Genomic DNA, 15,720 nt, shown 5'->3' on the forward strand with positions numbered 1-15,720 from the left:
CCAATTCTTCTCCAGAATGAGGGTCGTTTAGGGGTTTCAAGATGATTGGAGTGCGACATGTCCCACGAACAAATAATTAGAAGTCGAAAAGGATATTCACTCTTGATTTTACTGTATTCTTTTACTAAAACTCTTTAATAAACATGTGTATATATATATATATATATATATATATATATATATATATATATATATTTGTTTTACCAAATAAATGTTATATTTGCGCAAATTTATAAAGAAAACCTAAAGAAAAGTTAAAACAACATCTAGGAAATAAAAATAATTACCAAAACTGCATAAATCATTATACAATTTACAATTCCAAAGCTCTAAAGTCTAAACACTGTCTGTAATTTCCTCTCACACACCAGGTAACAAGTAGTAATTCACTAATAATTAACAGAAAAATTAATTTTTCAATTTCGTTCTTTCATGCTTTTTTTTATTTTTATGTTTTAGTATTTGGCACTAATATTTCATGAATGTACAACCCCATTCAAACAAACTGAAGATTAAAATTTTCCAGTCCTAACAGATTTGCAATTATGATAAGCAGCTTGAGCTACCTGACTTTTTTGCTTAACATCTTCACACATCTTCAGTGATGCCTCGGAAAATTTAGTCATTTGAGTAAGAACCTTGGTTAGGCTCTCATGTATACATCACAAATGTGCATAGTCATCTTCACTAGTATCCTCAATACTATTATGTTTGCTCTTTGTTTCCTCATTATTTAATTCACCACTTAAATTCTATTTCTCTTGTAGTTCTTTATCTTCTTGTTGCTTCATGACACGGCACAGCTCGGATACAAAGACGTTGATTGCGCGGCTTAGATCCTCGGCCGGCAATGCCTTGATCCCTGAAGACCAATCACAGCAGAGAACAAATATTGGAGGGGCAAGAACACGGCGAGGGGAGAACGGCCACCTTCTATTCTTGGAACGATCACTTGGCTGTAATACGCAGTTTTGCAGCCATCCATTGAGAGATTCCACGTATGAGGTATGGCTGTTAATCCAATTATCGAAGCTTAGGCCAAAGCACTTGAATTCTTCTAGAAGTTGAGCTAGGATCTCTCTGCGAGCATCGGCTTCTATGGTTCTTGTTGAGCTTCTTGAATGATATGCCAAAGAAATTGTAATGAATTGAGCATGATGGCACTCAAGCATAGCCCTCCACATCTTAATTAATCTGCGATGCATGACTAACAATTTATGAGCTAATTAATACTAGTATTACTTGACTAATTATAAGTTATCGCATCATTGTCAAGTAATATAGAGTTCTTTTAGGCAAATTACACTAACATTATTTAAGATTTGATGAAATATTTGGTGACTTCTTTTTATTTGTTCAAATGACATTGATCTCTTTAAACTTTAATTTTTGGGAGAATTTAATGTTATATTCGCATAATGTTTAATGTTATATTTTATAAAATATATAGGAAATAATATTTTGACCACCAATAAAAATTGTGTAATCTAGAAAAATTTTAGTTAGTCCACGTTAACTAATTTTAAGGTTTAGAATTTATAATTTACAATGCAATATTAAGAATTTATAACTCAGGATTAGAATTTAAAATAAGTAAAATAACTTCAAAAAAATAACTAATATTAGGTGAAAAAAATTACTTCGCTACATTTCTTATTTTATGAATAAAGAGGAATTTGATTGAATTTTATCGAACTTAAAAAAAATGTTTTTTTCAAACACTAAGTAAAGCTTCAAGTCCAAAACAGGAACACAAGAATAAATGGAATATGAAGAATCATCACTTACCTTTGATTTAATTCCAAAAGTTGTGGAAGCAACTCTTATCTCTCACTCTTTCAATCTGTTTGGATATTGTATCAAAAGAATAAATGGCCACTATTATCCTTGAGTGCAGATTCCTCACTATTGATCTAGTTTTATCAATCACTCGAGTGCTTTCATCTTTGGCAGATTGATGCCTTAGTTACTCACATTTTCTATCATACTCCTTTCTGATGGATTTACTAGCCTGAAACATAGCTAAATTGATATCTTAGTTAAAAATTGAAAAATGTTTGTTTAACATATCGCGTATAAATACAATCTAGAATTAAATATAAACCTAACTGTATACATTTATTTAATAGTTAAATTTTTTCAGAAATTTGATTCATAGTATAATATTAGAGTTGCCTACTGAAATTTTAAAATTTTATTGTTGTGATTAGTGACGGATCCAAAAATCTTATAAAGAGGGGCTGAAAATAAAAAATTAAAAGTGTCATATTAAAATTAAAAGTTTTAATAAAAATTGTATATTTTAATATTATTTTTAACTAAAATTAATTTTAAAAAATTCATTTATATATCGGTTTTTTCTTTTGCATAAAATTCTAATTTTTATTCTTATTATAATAGATATAACATAAATAATATGATTTTGTTTCTCTAATACTACCAACTAACCAACAAAATTTTGCAATTTGTGACATTAAACATGTAACTCGAATTAAGTAGCAAATTACCTTTGGATTCATAATATCCAATCATGATTTTGTTAGCTTCTAGAAGCCTAGAAACCTCTCTACCAGATTCAAAAGCACGAAAGAATCTATGTTCAATTTTCTTCATGCTAGTAACAAAATCTTTAGTTCTGTGTGTGATGAACTGAGAAGGATCTTCTCTTTTAGTGTGCACATTTTTCACATTGCTTGGTAACTCCATCTTCAAACCTTCAACTACTCTTAAAACAAATGATAATTGATCATAGTAATTTACTGATGAACCCCTACACCCATTTCCTCTGTTAATATCCTTTTCATTATCCATGGAGTTTAGAAAATCCTCTCCTTCTCCATGCTTGCACTCGAGTCTATGTTACACAGATACAAATACTAATTATGATGCTGAATAAAATTTATGGAAAGAAAAATCACAAATTTAAAAGTAGGTTACATTAATATACGTACTCAGTATTCAATACGATATAATAATAGTATGATCCGTGCATACAATAATTGTTTTTTTTTTTTGAAAAAAAAAATTATACTAAATAGACAAAAAATGATATCAAATCAACCATTTATATAAAATATATATTAAAAATAAATTAAATAACTTAAATATTTATATCTAAATCTATAATAACGGATCTGGTGTGATTATTTATATACATATAGTATTTTTGAAATATATATATTATTTAATTCATCTCGAGGATAGCTAAATTTGTGGCACATAGAATTTTTTGAAAAAAAATCAAATTTTCGGAAAAATTAACACTAGTTTATTGAATACAGCACGATGCAATATAATTTGATAGATAGGATTGATTCATGGAAAATAGTCACAAATTTAAAATTTAAGATAGATCATACACGTAAACACAATACATGAGTAAATACCAAAGTATTTGTGCATTTTAAACTTAAACCTTAAAGGATTAAAGAAATCCGAAGAAGAAGCAACACCATTATAAGTAGTAGAAAGTGAAGGTACCGAAAATTCACGATCCAAGTAACTGTCGTAACTGCAATTTTTGTTGATGCTAACAGTGAGACCAACATCTTCAGTGTCACGTGACCTCGTTGGGTAACCCACGTGACTTCCATCTTCATCATGAGGACGTGATGATGATGAAGAAGAAGAAGGGTAATTTGATTCAGAAACAGAAACCGAACCCGATGGTGGCGAGTCTAGTAACTGTGCCTGAGCGTAACGGCGAAGAGCAATGCCAATATTTCGAAGAGAGTGAATGTAAGAAAGGTGCGAAGCAGAGAGAGCGTATCTTGAATCAATGGCTGAGTTTATGAGCCTCTTTCGTTCCTTGCAGAGTCGCAAAGGTTCGTTATTTCTCTTCTTGTGATTTTTGAACATCACCCAACCCATTTCTATTACGAGAAAGTTTGCAAATCACAACAGAGTTTGAATGGAACCTCTTTCACCACATTCACCGAGAAATACTCCAAAACACACGCTGTTATTTTTGTTTTTTTTTCACTTCTTTTACATACAACAAATACTAGTTTAGAAGGGATAAAAAACATTAATGACAACGAGGCATTGGTGAAATTGGTAATATAGTGGTGGGTTTTTTGTTTTCTGCAAAAGAAAATATTGGAATCTAAAACTTTTTCTGTTCCTAAGTAATTAGTCAAACACTTTTCTTTTGTTTTTCTCCCTGCTCCACTGATTTATTGATGGGTAGAAAGTAAAAAATACCCACTTATACTTGTTTGTGAACTTAATAGTTAAAAATTATTAAACTATAATTTAATTAAATATAGTAAATTATACATAAATTTTTAGGGTTAACCACCAAAAATGCCTCCGAAATATTTAAACGTCGACAAAAATTCACCCGAATTTTGTTATCGAGAAAAATGCTTTCAAATAATTTAAAAACACAACAACAATATCCAACAATAAATATATATTTTCAAAAAATACCTTAAAAATTGAATTTTGATGTAATTTTTTGCAAGTATGATTATAAAAATAAGATATTATTATACATAAAAATTGGTGATTTTTCGTTAAGTATATATTTTTTTATAATTTTTTATTAACAACAAATAATACTTTTAAAAAATCACAAAACAATATATACATAACAAAAAGTCACCAAATTTTAAGAATAATAATATCTCATTTTTATAATCATGCTTATAAAAAATTACATCAAAATTCAATCTCTAATGTATTTTTTGAGAAATACATATTTAATGTTAGTTTTTTTGTAAGATTATCTAACATTAAATATGTATTTCTCAAAAAATACATTAGAGATTGAATTTTGATGTAATTTTTTTTAGGTATGATTAAAAAAATAAGATACTACTATCTTTAAAATTTGGTAATTTTTCATTGAGTATATATTTTTTTTGTAATTTTTTTGTTAACAACTAATAATACTTTTAAAAAATCACAAAAAATATATACTTAGAAAAAAATTATCAAATTTTAAGAATAATAATATCTCATTCTTTTAATTATGCTTGTAAAAAATCACATCAAAATTCAATCTCTAAAGCATTTTTTGAAAATATATATTTACTGTGGGTATTGTTATTGTGTTTTTAAATTATTTAAAGGCATTTTCGTTGATAGTAAAATTTATAGACATTTTTGTCAGCGTCTAATAATTCGAGGACCTTTTTGGTGGTTAACCCTAAATTTTTATTATTAATTAGTTATTTATTAAATAAAAAGTTAAGAATTTTAACAAAGTCCTTTAAAAATCATTTGTCTTTTGTAATTTTTATAGATCTTTTTGAAATTTACAATAGTTATTACTTTTTGTAAAACAAAATAAAAGTAGTTTTAATAAGTATAGACTATAATAATTGTGTAATCTCATTTTTGTGTATATAATAATTTATTAACAAACATCAAATTAAACTCATAAATATAGTTTAGATTTACAACTAATTAATTTTCAACCAGTTAACCTAAAAACTACCATAAGTTAAAAAAAAAGCTATAATAAGTGTTTGATAAAATTATTTTTAAAATTTAAAATAATTTTAGTAGACAAAAATAAAAAAAATAAGAAATATATAAAAGTTTATATTAGATTTTTTATTTTAGCTTAAAAAAATACAAATTAATTTTAAAAAATTTTTTCATAGATACTTTAAAAAATACTGTCAACTCTTAAAAACTAAAAATACATGCACATAAATTTTTATTTTACCAAATACAAGACATTAACTTATGTGCTTAAAAAGGTTCAAACACTTCCAATAAACTTTATCAAACACATTCTAAGTGTGTTGATTTCGTTGGTTAAGACTCAATATGATCTAAGAAATATACGGGTAAGCAAGCCATTTTAGTGTTGCTGTATTATAACATATATGAATCAAATTAGTTCATTAATACAAGTCAAGTTAGTCTTTCAAAACATTATCAAAAATATTGACTGGTATTTGTTATAATACAAACTAGAGTATATACCTATACGAGGTGCAGAAAATATTTATTTAATTTATGTTTTGTTAGTCTTTTTTAATTTAATTTTTTATTATTTAATTTATATAAAAATTATTAGAAATTCTAACTCATCCTTTTAATTATTCTCCTAATTTTTAAATAGAGTTTTATATTTTTTAAATTTTTATTCATCTAAGTATTAAAAGAATAATTAAAAAAGGTAAATTAAGTCTCTTAATTATTACTCATATTTTATTATTCTAAATTAATATTATTTGTAAAATTTATTTTTTTTAATGAATATTTGACTAATTTATTCAAATCATGAAGTGTACATATTTTATTTGAAAATTATATTAATTAAAATTGATACACAATACAAAAAAGAAATAAATTAAATTTATTAAAGTAATTGATATTAATAGAATTTTAGTTATTAAATATCAATTTTCATATAATTCTAAAGAAAATACTTTTCTAAAATACTGTGGGAAAACAAGAGGTATGTACCTTGGTACCAAAACGCACCACGTCAACATTTTTGACACTAAAATCCTATCTAATATAATAATATTATTTTTAGGTTTCATTTCTTAATAAATATTTGACTAATTAATTTAAATAATGAGATGTATATATTTTATTTACAAATCATATTAATTAAGATTGATACAAACAATAAAAGATATATAAATTAGATTTATTAGAATGAGTAATAATTACTAAATTTTAGTCATTAAATATTAATTTTTATATAAATCCAAATTAAAAAATGTATTTTCCTAAAATATTTTTAGAAAAAAAAATTAAATATGCATAATGAGTAATGACATTAGAAAGCGTGACGTTGGTATTTTAAAGGATATTTAACTAATTAATTTAAATAATGAGATGTATATATTTTATTTGTATATTATGTTAAATTATTAATTAAGGTTGATACACAACAAAAGAAAAATATAAATTAGATTTATTAGAATCTATGATACACAGATACTGATACAGACACAAATATAAAGCACACGAATAACAAATTTTAAATTCTTATAAAATACAGGGACATGATATATATATATATATATATATATATATATATATATATATATATACAAAATATTTTTTAGATAAATTAATATGATATTTTGATATTTTATTGTTATTAAAATATAAATTAATTTTTTAACTATTTTAAGAGATGGGGTGAGAAGTGTTTGAAAGGAGTCGCAGTAGCGTGACGACCGACAAACGACCATGATGGGTCGCGTGGCACGGAGAGAGGGGGAGATGCCGTCGCGGCAACAGAGGAGAGGAAGATTGCAGTCGCGCCGTTCTTGTGCAAGGAGATAGGCGTCGCGACGAAAAGCGTTTGGAAGAGGAGGCGCAAGTGTGCGACAGCAAGACTACCGGCAAAGGATCAGGAGGAGGGGCCAATGGCACAAAGAGTGAGGGGGAGGCGACGTCGCGATAGTGAAGGAGATAGAAATCACGTTCTCAGAACGTTATAGGTTGGAGTAGTAGTGCATGTATTTTTTTTAACGGAAAAATAAATTTATTTTAATTTTAAAATCAAATTTATAACTAATTGATTAGAATTGATTGCATCCCTAATTATTTATTTATGTTTTTTCTTATCAAATGCAAAAGCTTTAATTAAGTGATCTAATAACGTTAATATTCACTTTAGGATATATCGTGAATCGTTTTATTAGTTGGTACAAATATTGTCATTATTATCACTATACTATCTTACAAGTTACAACAGGTAATATTTTAGTCCAAAAATGCTAATATAATGTGTTTTAGTATTATTATACATACTTCTTTTCTTTTTTTTAAAAATATTTTAAAAAAGTATCTTTTTATAATTATATAAAAATTAACATGTAATAATTAAAATTTGACTAATTGTGAATCATTTTAATCTATGAAACACATGTATTTTAATGAGTTGTCGTGTTTGCATGTCGAATACATTTCAGACACGACACTCTTTAACCTTTATCCAACACGTGATGAAAAAATAAAAAAAAATTTCTGGACATACTTGCACATATATAAATACTATTATGTATCAATGTGTTCAGATTCTTTTTATTAGTTGTAGATGTTTCTTTTTTTTATATTTTGAATGATTTTTTAATAATTTTAACTATTTTTTATTTTTGAATATTCTTTTTTCAATATTTTAGTTGTCTCATTTTGTTATATTTTAGATTTTTTAAAATAATTTTAAATATCTTGTTTTTTTTTTCATATTTTGAATGCTTCTTTTTGTTATATTTCAGATTTTTTTATTAGGTTTTGCATATCCTTTTTACAATGACATTCTTCTTCTTCTTTTGTAGATTTTGAATGATTCTTTTTATTTGTTTTGGATATTTCTTTTTCTTAAGTTTCGGATATGTCTTTTTTATATGTTTTGGATGTTTTGTGTTTTTTTTTTTTTTAGATTTTGGATTATTTTTGTAATAGTTTTAGATGTTTTTTTTAGCTTTTGGATGTTTTTCTAATATTTTTAAATTTTTCGTTTTGTTAGGTTTTGAATTTTTGTAAGAGAAAGTCTAGGACCAGCACTTAAGCAAAAGAAAAGTAAATAATCTCACACTATAGAATAAAATAAAAACACTAATAATAACTAATTTGATGGCTACACATCACAAAACTTACTGGTTTCTAGCACTCTTTTTTTTAAATGATTTTAAATCTCTTTTTTTATTAAAATTTAAATTTTTTTATTATGTTTTGAATGTTTTTTTATTTTAGATATTTTTTATAATAATTTTAAGTATTTATTTTTATTTATTTTTTTATTTTAAAATATTTTTATTTAATTTTAAATATAATTTGAATTAATATTTTTTTAAAAAATAATTAAAAAAAAAGTTACTAATTAACTGCCGTTAGCTACCATCCTTATTAGTTACTTAACAAAAATGATTCTAAAATCTTCTACCATCTATAGATCACTACTTCACTGTATTCAATTTAAATTAGTCAAATTCGGACAATAAATATATAAGATGTTTGTAATTTAAAAAAAAAAGTCCAAATTAAACATGAAAATGCGATCAATGTGACTTATAGTCAGTTATCTAGATTTTGCAGGTTTTTTATACAAATAAATGTATAAAAATAATTATTTTTTTTAATACGCACTTAGAAAAATGTTTATCAAAATATGCAGAACTATTTTATTAGTGACCTTACAAAATAAAAATACACACCAATTCTTTTATGACGCATGCAAAATAGATAAGGCACAGCTGACTTTTTGAGCGTACACAAAATGGAGTGTATGCATAATAAAATTCATGGCCATTTTTCATTTGAAATACATGTAGGGATGGCAATATGTATCTTACTCGTAAGTATCTAATTCAATTCCATTCGATCGAGTAGGGTTGCCAACCCGATTTATAATGTGTAGAATAGAATGCGGATAGAATTTTCATACGGATCGAGTAGGGTGTGGGTTGAGCCTCAACTCTACCCGACCAACTCGCACTCTATATATGTTTATGTTATATACTTATATAAAAATATATTTTAAATGGATGTTGAATCAAAGACTTCTCACAAAATACAAAAGATCCTTAATCACTAAAAGAAAATCTTTAATTGATAATTTAATATTTTTTTTACATAAAAATCAATTCTATTTTAAATTATCATCAAATTATATAATAATGTATATTTTTTGTAATCTGCAGGTAGGATCGGATATCCGCAGGTTAAAAGCAAGTAGGGTTAGGGTTGAGATATTCTCAACCTGCGGGTAAGGTAGGGTTGAGTTTATATAAAAATTTTAATCCGCGGGTAGGATTAGGGTTGGATCCAAATCCTATTCTACCCTACTCATTGTCACTCGTACACACATGAAATAGACAATAATAATAATAATAATAATAAAGACAAATAAAAATTATAATAACATTAATATTAAATAATTATAACTACAATAATAATAATAACATTGATAAATAATAATAATAATATTTAAATTATAACAAAATAAAATATCATTACAAATAGATTGATCTTTTTTATTAAAATATGTAAAAATATGATGCTCATCTACTCAATTAAAATACTTTACCACATTTATTCCACTCATTTTTCAATATCCTTCCCATTTATCAAATTATTCTAATCTTGAAATTTTTTCGAAATAGTAAATTTTTATTATTTTATTTTATTTTTAATCTTTTATTTTTAAAATTTAATAAATAAATAAAAAGTGAAAATAAAAATAACATTTTATTTTTTTAGTATTTAATTTATATTTTATTTTTTAATATTTTTTATTTTTAAGATCTTATAAAAGTCAGTGACAATGCTAACGGTAATGATTAATTAAATAATATGTTCACTTACATATCTTTGTAGATTAGGGTGCATTTTTATTTCTATTTTGCGAACGTCAATAATAAAATAACTATGCATATCTTGATGACTATTTTTCTATTATTTAGAGAAATAATATGTTTTATATTTTCATTTATATTGAAAAAAAAAACAGATTTTGCATATTACAGTATGACCAAAATAAGAGAGAATAATAAAATATTAGCTAGTAGCTAAAAATAGACAAGAAAACAATTAGAAAAAAAATGTGAATATATTTCGACTGCAATGGAGAAAAATGAGTGTGTCAGTGACGAATAATTTATTTATTATTTTTGTAGTACAGCGGGTAGTAGCAGAGAAAGTCTAGTGATATATGCATCTCATCATTTAGTTAGTTTATTTCATGTTACTTAGAAGTTAGGAAATAAATTGAAAATTAAAAAAGAAAAGAGACGTAATTTAATAATTAGACTTTAGGCTTACGAATTTGAAACAAAAAGGGTATGAACGTAAAAACAAAAATAGGAATGAAGTGCACTCTACATACAAAGGGCCAACAAAAATTTAAAGATTAACTAGAAAATATATATTTACATTTATCATATTTTGATGGGATATATTCATCATATGATATTTCTAATACTAGCATGAAAGTCCATAAAATGCAGAGTTCACAACATTCAAAACACCACCTGAATTAAAGAATTGTTACAATAATTATGAAAATCATGATGTACAAAAATTAGTTAATATATAAACTTATATTTCTAAAAAATTATAGATAACATTAAGATAAAATAAAAACAATGAAAATAAACTTATATTTCTACTATAATAAATTTAAATAAAATTATTATTAAAAAAACAAAACATTATTAGCAACAAAAATTTTCACAGCATCAGCAATAACAATGAAAATTTTAAAATAAAAACAAAAAGAATAAACAAAAAACACTAACAGCAACAACAAGACACAACAATAAAATAGCAAAAAAATAATGTAATAAACGAAAAATAGAAGCAAAAATCAAGATCAAGACTAGAGACCAACAACAAAAATAAATTTATATTTCGAATATTAAAGAATCAATAAAATTAAAAAAAATTAGAACACTAATTTAAAAGTGAAATGAAATAAAAGTGAAACTAGCAGAAGTAGACACATGCATTAGAGAGACATAAGCATAAGAAAGAAATTGTAAAACGATGAGGATGCGAGGGGCGAAGTGGCAAGTAGTGAGGAGCAGAGCGAGCGAAGAGTAGCCAGCTAGCGAAGAGCAACGCGGCAAAACTCGCTGGGAAACAGCGAACTGGAGGATCCGCTTACCGATTCTGACTCTGCCGTCTGATCTGCTTGCGTCGATGCCATTTTCACCACGTCCTCTCATTCGTGCTTCTCTCTCTTTTCATTGACTGTTTCTCTCTTTTTCTCTATTCTTTTTTTTTAAGTTTTATCATTTTTGTTAGAGATAATTTGATCCAAAATTTTAAAATTTAAGTAAAACGGATGATTTTAAAATCAAGTTGAATTACAGGGATAAATTCAAATGCAAAAAAAATTGAGTATGAATAATTTTTTTTTGTCTAAACGATAGAAACCAAAATTGTAAAAAGAGTATCAATAACAACAACAACAATAATGTGTAACAATAACAAGAGTAATTAGTCAAATCAGTCCCTAAGGATTTTAAGAGTAGATATTTTAGTCTCTAAGAAAAATTAATACACAGATCAATCTCTAAGATAAATAATTTTTTTTAAAATAGGACATCTTTTGATTATATTAAATACAAAAATAACAAATGATTTTAATTTTGAATTTCTTATAGAATAATCTCTATTATTATTATTATTATTATTATTATTATTATTATTATTATTAAGTGACTATATATACATCAGAATTTAATGAATAAATTTATCATTATTTTTGTCTAAAAAATACAAAAAATTATAGTACAATTTTATTGTGCCATTAATAATAATAATTATTTTATTTTATTTTATTTTTGGATGGAAGACTGTTATGTCTAATGTCTAACGGAGAGAAACATTAGGGATTGATTTGTATATTAATTTTTTTGAGACTAAAATGCCTATTTTTAAAATCCTTGGAGATTGATTTGGATAATTACTCTGTCAATGAATTTGTCTGTCAAATAAAACCTTAGGAATTGATCTGTGTATTAATTTTTCTTAAAAACTAATATATCAATTTTAAATTAAAATTCTTAAGGACTGATTTGGATAATTACTCTTATTTTTTATTTTTTCAATAAGTTATTGGTATTTTTTACCTCAAAATATAAATATTAATAAAAAATATTTTTTTGTAATTAAATAAAATATTTAAAATATCAAAGCTAATAAAAACAAAAATTTAAATCTTTTGTTTTAGATCAAAGTCTAAACAATTTATCTTTTAAAAAATATATAAATTTAAAATGAAATGATTAACTAATTTTTAAAATTTAAAAATTATCATTTAATTTATTGATATCTAAAACATTGTTATCGAGATTTTATTGTTAAAAAAATTAATCTAAGATACAGTACTCCAATATAATATAAGAGCTCGTATTTAGACTTTTCAAAGTTAAAACTAACAAGTCTATATTTATGTTTTTGTTGTTCTCGTTATCTTTTCTAAAATATAATTGAGTTGCTATTAAGCTTTTATTCGGTGAGGATTTTATTTTATTTTTATCTCCTTTTTTTTTTAAAATTAGGTAATTATATTTTGTACTCAATTGTTTATTGACGATGGTTTAATTTTTTTTTTAAATTTTTTTTATTCTACTTTGATTCTTCAATATTTATTGTTTTGATTCTGATGTATTTATTTTTATTTTTAAGTAAATGTTTATTTTGTAAGATTTAATTAATATGTGTCCTAAGAATACAAATTAAGATTACTAGTAATAAAAAATTTTAAATAATTTATTTTAATAAATACATAATAAATGTATTGAGAATTTAAATTTTATATTTTTTATAAAAATATTTTTAATTTATACCTTTATCATTCACTCTAAAGACAAATATTAGTTAATCCTAGTTTTTATGGTTAATGCAATTGGGTGACACCCCAAAATTGAAATTGAGTTGATTGATAAAAAATGTTAAAAAACGACATACAAGCAATTTAGAATTTTTATGTATTTTTCTTTGGAATTAACATAATTTTAACAATGAAATATGTTTTGTCAAAATAAAATTATTTTGATGAATATAATATTAATTTTTGTTATGATTAATTTTATAAGTGTTCAAATTTTTTATAACAAAAAATAACCATATATTTTAATTAGTATGGGCCGGATTTTATCATTTAATTTCTCTTTTATATTGACGTACCATGAAAGTAACCTATTTCTCTAAAGAATGGGCATAATTTTTTCTTCTATACACACTGCAATTCAACCTTGTCCCTTCGTGGAATTATTAGTCACATATATGTTAATATTATATTTATTGAACTATATTATATATGGTACGGGTCTGCTTCTATCTATCTATTTGTACGACTCATCAAAATTAATCTAACCACGTTCTTCATTACGTCATGCAAAATTTATTAACATAAGAGTGCGTGTATGAATCACAAATAATAAATTGGCTCTCATCATTTTCATTTGTCACATGAACTCAATTATTTCTTACTCAACAAAGTTAAAAAAAATGCTATTTGATTGATGTTTAAATATGCATTAGAAAGACAAAATTTAATAATATTTACTTGTTTCTGTTTTTGTAAAGGATTTTAATAAATAGAAAATTATTTTTGTAATTATTATTATTATTATTATTATTATTAATGCTTTATTTTAATAGTCATGACTGAATAAATATTAATTATGTGTTACTTTATTTAAAAATAGTTATTAACAGATTTATTTAACATGTATTTTGAAGGTATATGTTAGGTTATTCATTCTTATTAAAAAATCTAAAGATTTTACTTTAAAAAATTACATAATAAATATATTAAAAATTAAATTTTATAATTTTTTTATAAAAAATTAAATTGATAATCTTAATTTGTGTTCTTAAATACATATTAGTTAATTCCTAATTTTATTAAGTTTAACATGATTTCATAATATTTTTTGGATAGTCATAATTTAATTACATAGATTAAATAATTGAGTCAATTTAACTTCATTTACAAAATTCAATGATGTTATATGTAAAAAAAATTAGTCATCGTATACAAAATACATATTTAGTGATTCATAACTTTTTTATTATGCTATTATAAAATAGTTTTATTATTTGATTATTTTATTATGATAAATTTAATTATTTTGTGATTAATTATTTAATTTAAAAATATATAAAATAATATACATAAATATATACAAATATACGTATGTAACTGAATTTTACTATATATGTAATATTTTTGGAATTACCTTAGAGCATAACACAAGGTTTACACAGTATTTATAAATACTAAGTTGGTCTTATTTTTAAGAGTTAAATTTTTTTGTCAATTAAGTTCAAACTCAATAAAAAATATTTACAAAACGTGAATTACGTACTTGTTTATCTTTTGTATTTTTTTTATTGTCATTCTTTATTACTGTTGTTGCTGTGTTTTTTTTATTTCTCTCCCTTTTCTTTCTCGTGGTTATTGTTACCTAAATTTTTTTATTTTATTAATTTAAGATTGATGGTAACTAATTATAGTAGGAATACATAAGAAATACATTAGATTAACTATAAAATATGTACTTCTACTATAATTAATTTACCATCAATATTAAACTAATAAAATAAAAAAAATCTAAGTAACAATTATTGCAACATTTTTTTAATGTTTAATTGTTTTTTTCTTCTCTTTATTCTTATTTTTATTCATGTTAATCAGGTGAAACAAGAATAATTAGGAGGAGAAGGTGAAATAAGAAGGAGCAGAAGAGGGAAAATTTTAATTTGTGCATAATTTAATAGAAAAATAGTATCGAAATTTTTTAACCGTGACGCATATTCTTATTAAGAGGATAGAAAAAGATAAATAATGAAAATGTAAAACAACAAGGAGAAAATGAAGAAGAAAAAGAAGAAGGAGAAGAAGAAGATGATGATGATGAAGAAGAAGAAGAAGAGGAAGAGGAGGGAGAGTTTTGAATTGTGTAGAATTTATGAGAAAAATATTATTAAGATTTTTTTTACTGTAGCACAGAAATTTTCTTAATTGACATAGAAATTTTTTAATTTTGATACAGAAATTCTTTAACCGTGATATCATTTTCAACTAAATAAAGTGGTATTGATGTTTTTTTTAGTTTTGAAATACATTTAAATGTATTTTGTTGGTTAAATGAGTTAAATTTTTGAATTTATGGTTTTTTATTTAAAGATTTATTGTGTCTTTTATTGAAAGGAAAAGTATAAGTGTTGTTTTCAATTAAATAATGTGTTTTTATTATTATTGAATTAATTGTATGGTAT

At 23.9% G+C, this 15,720-nt stretch overlaps 1 pseudogene; it reads right to left on the reverse strand.

Moving 5' to 3' along the window:
- Positions 1-512: 512 nt before the first annotated feature.
- On the reverse strand, positions 513-3,870 carry LOC130956806 (uncharacterized; annotated as a pseudogene).
- Positions 3,871-15,720: the final 11,850 nt, after the last annotated feature.

This window comes from Arachis stenosperma, chromosome 10 (genome assembly GCF_014773155.1).
Source record: "Arachis stenosperma cultivar V10309 chromosome 10, arast.V10309.gnm1.PFL2, whole genome shotgun sequence".
Lineage (NCBI taxonomy): Eukaryota > Viridiplantae > Streptophyta > Magnoliopsida > Fabales > Fabaceae > Arachis > Arachis stenosperma.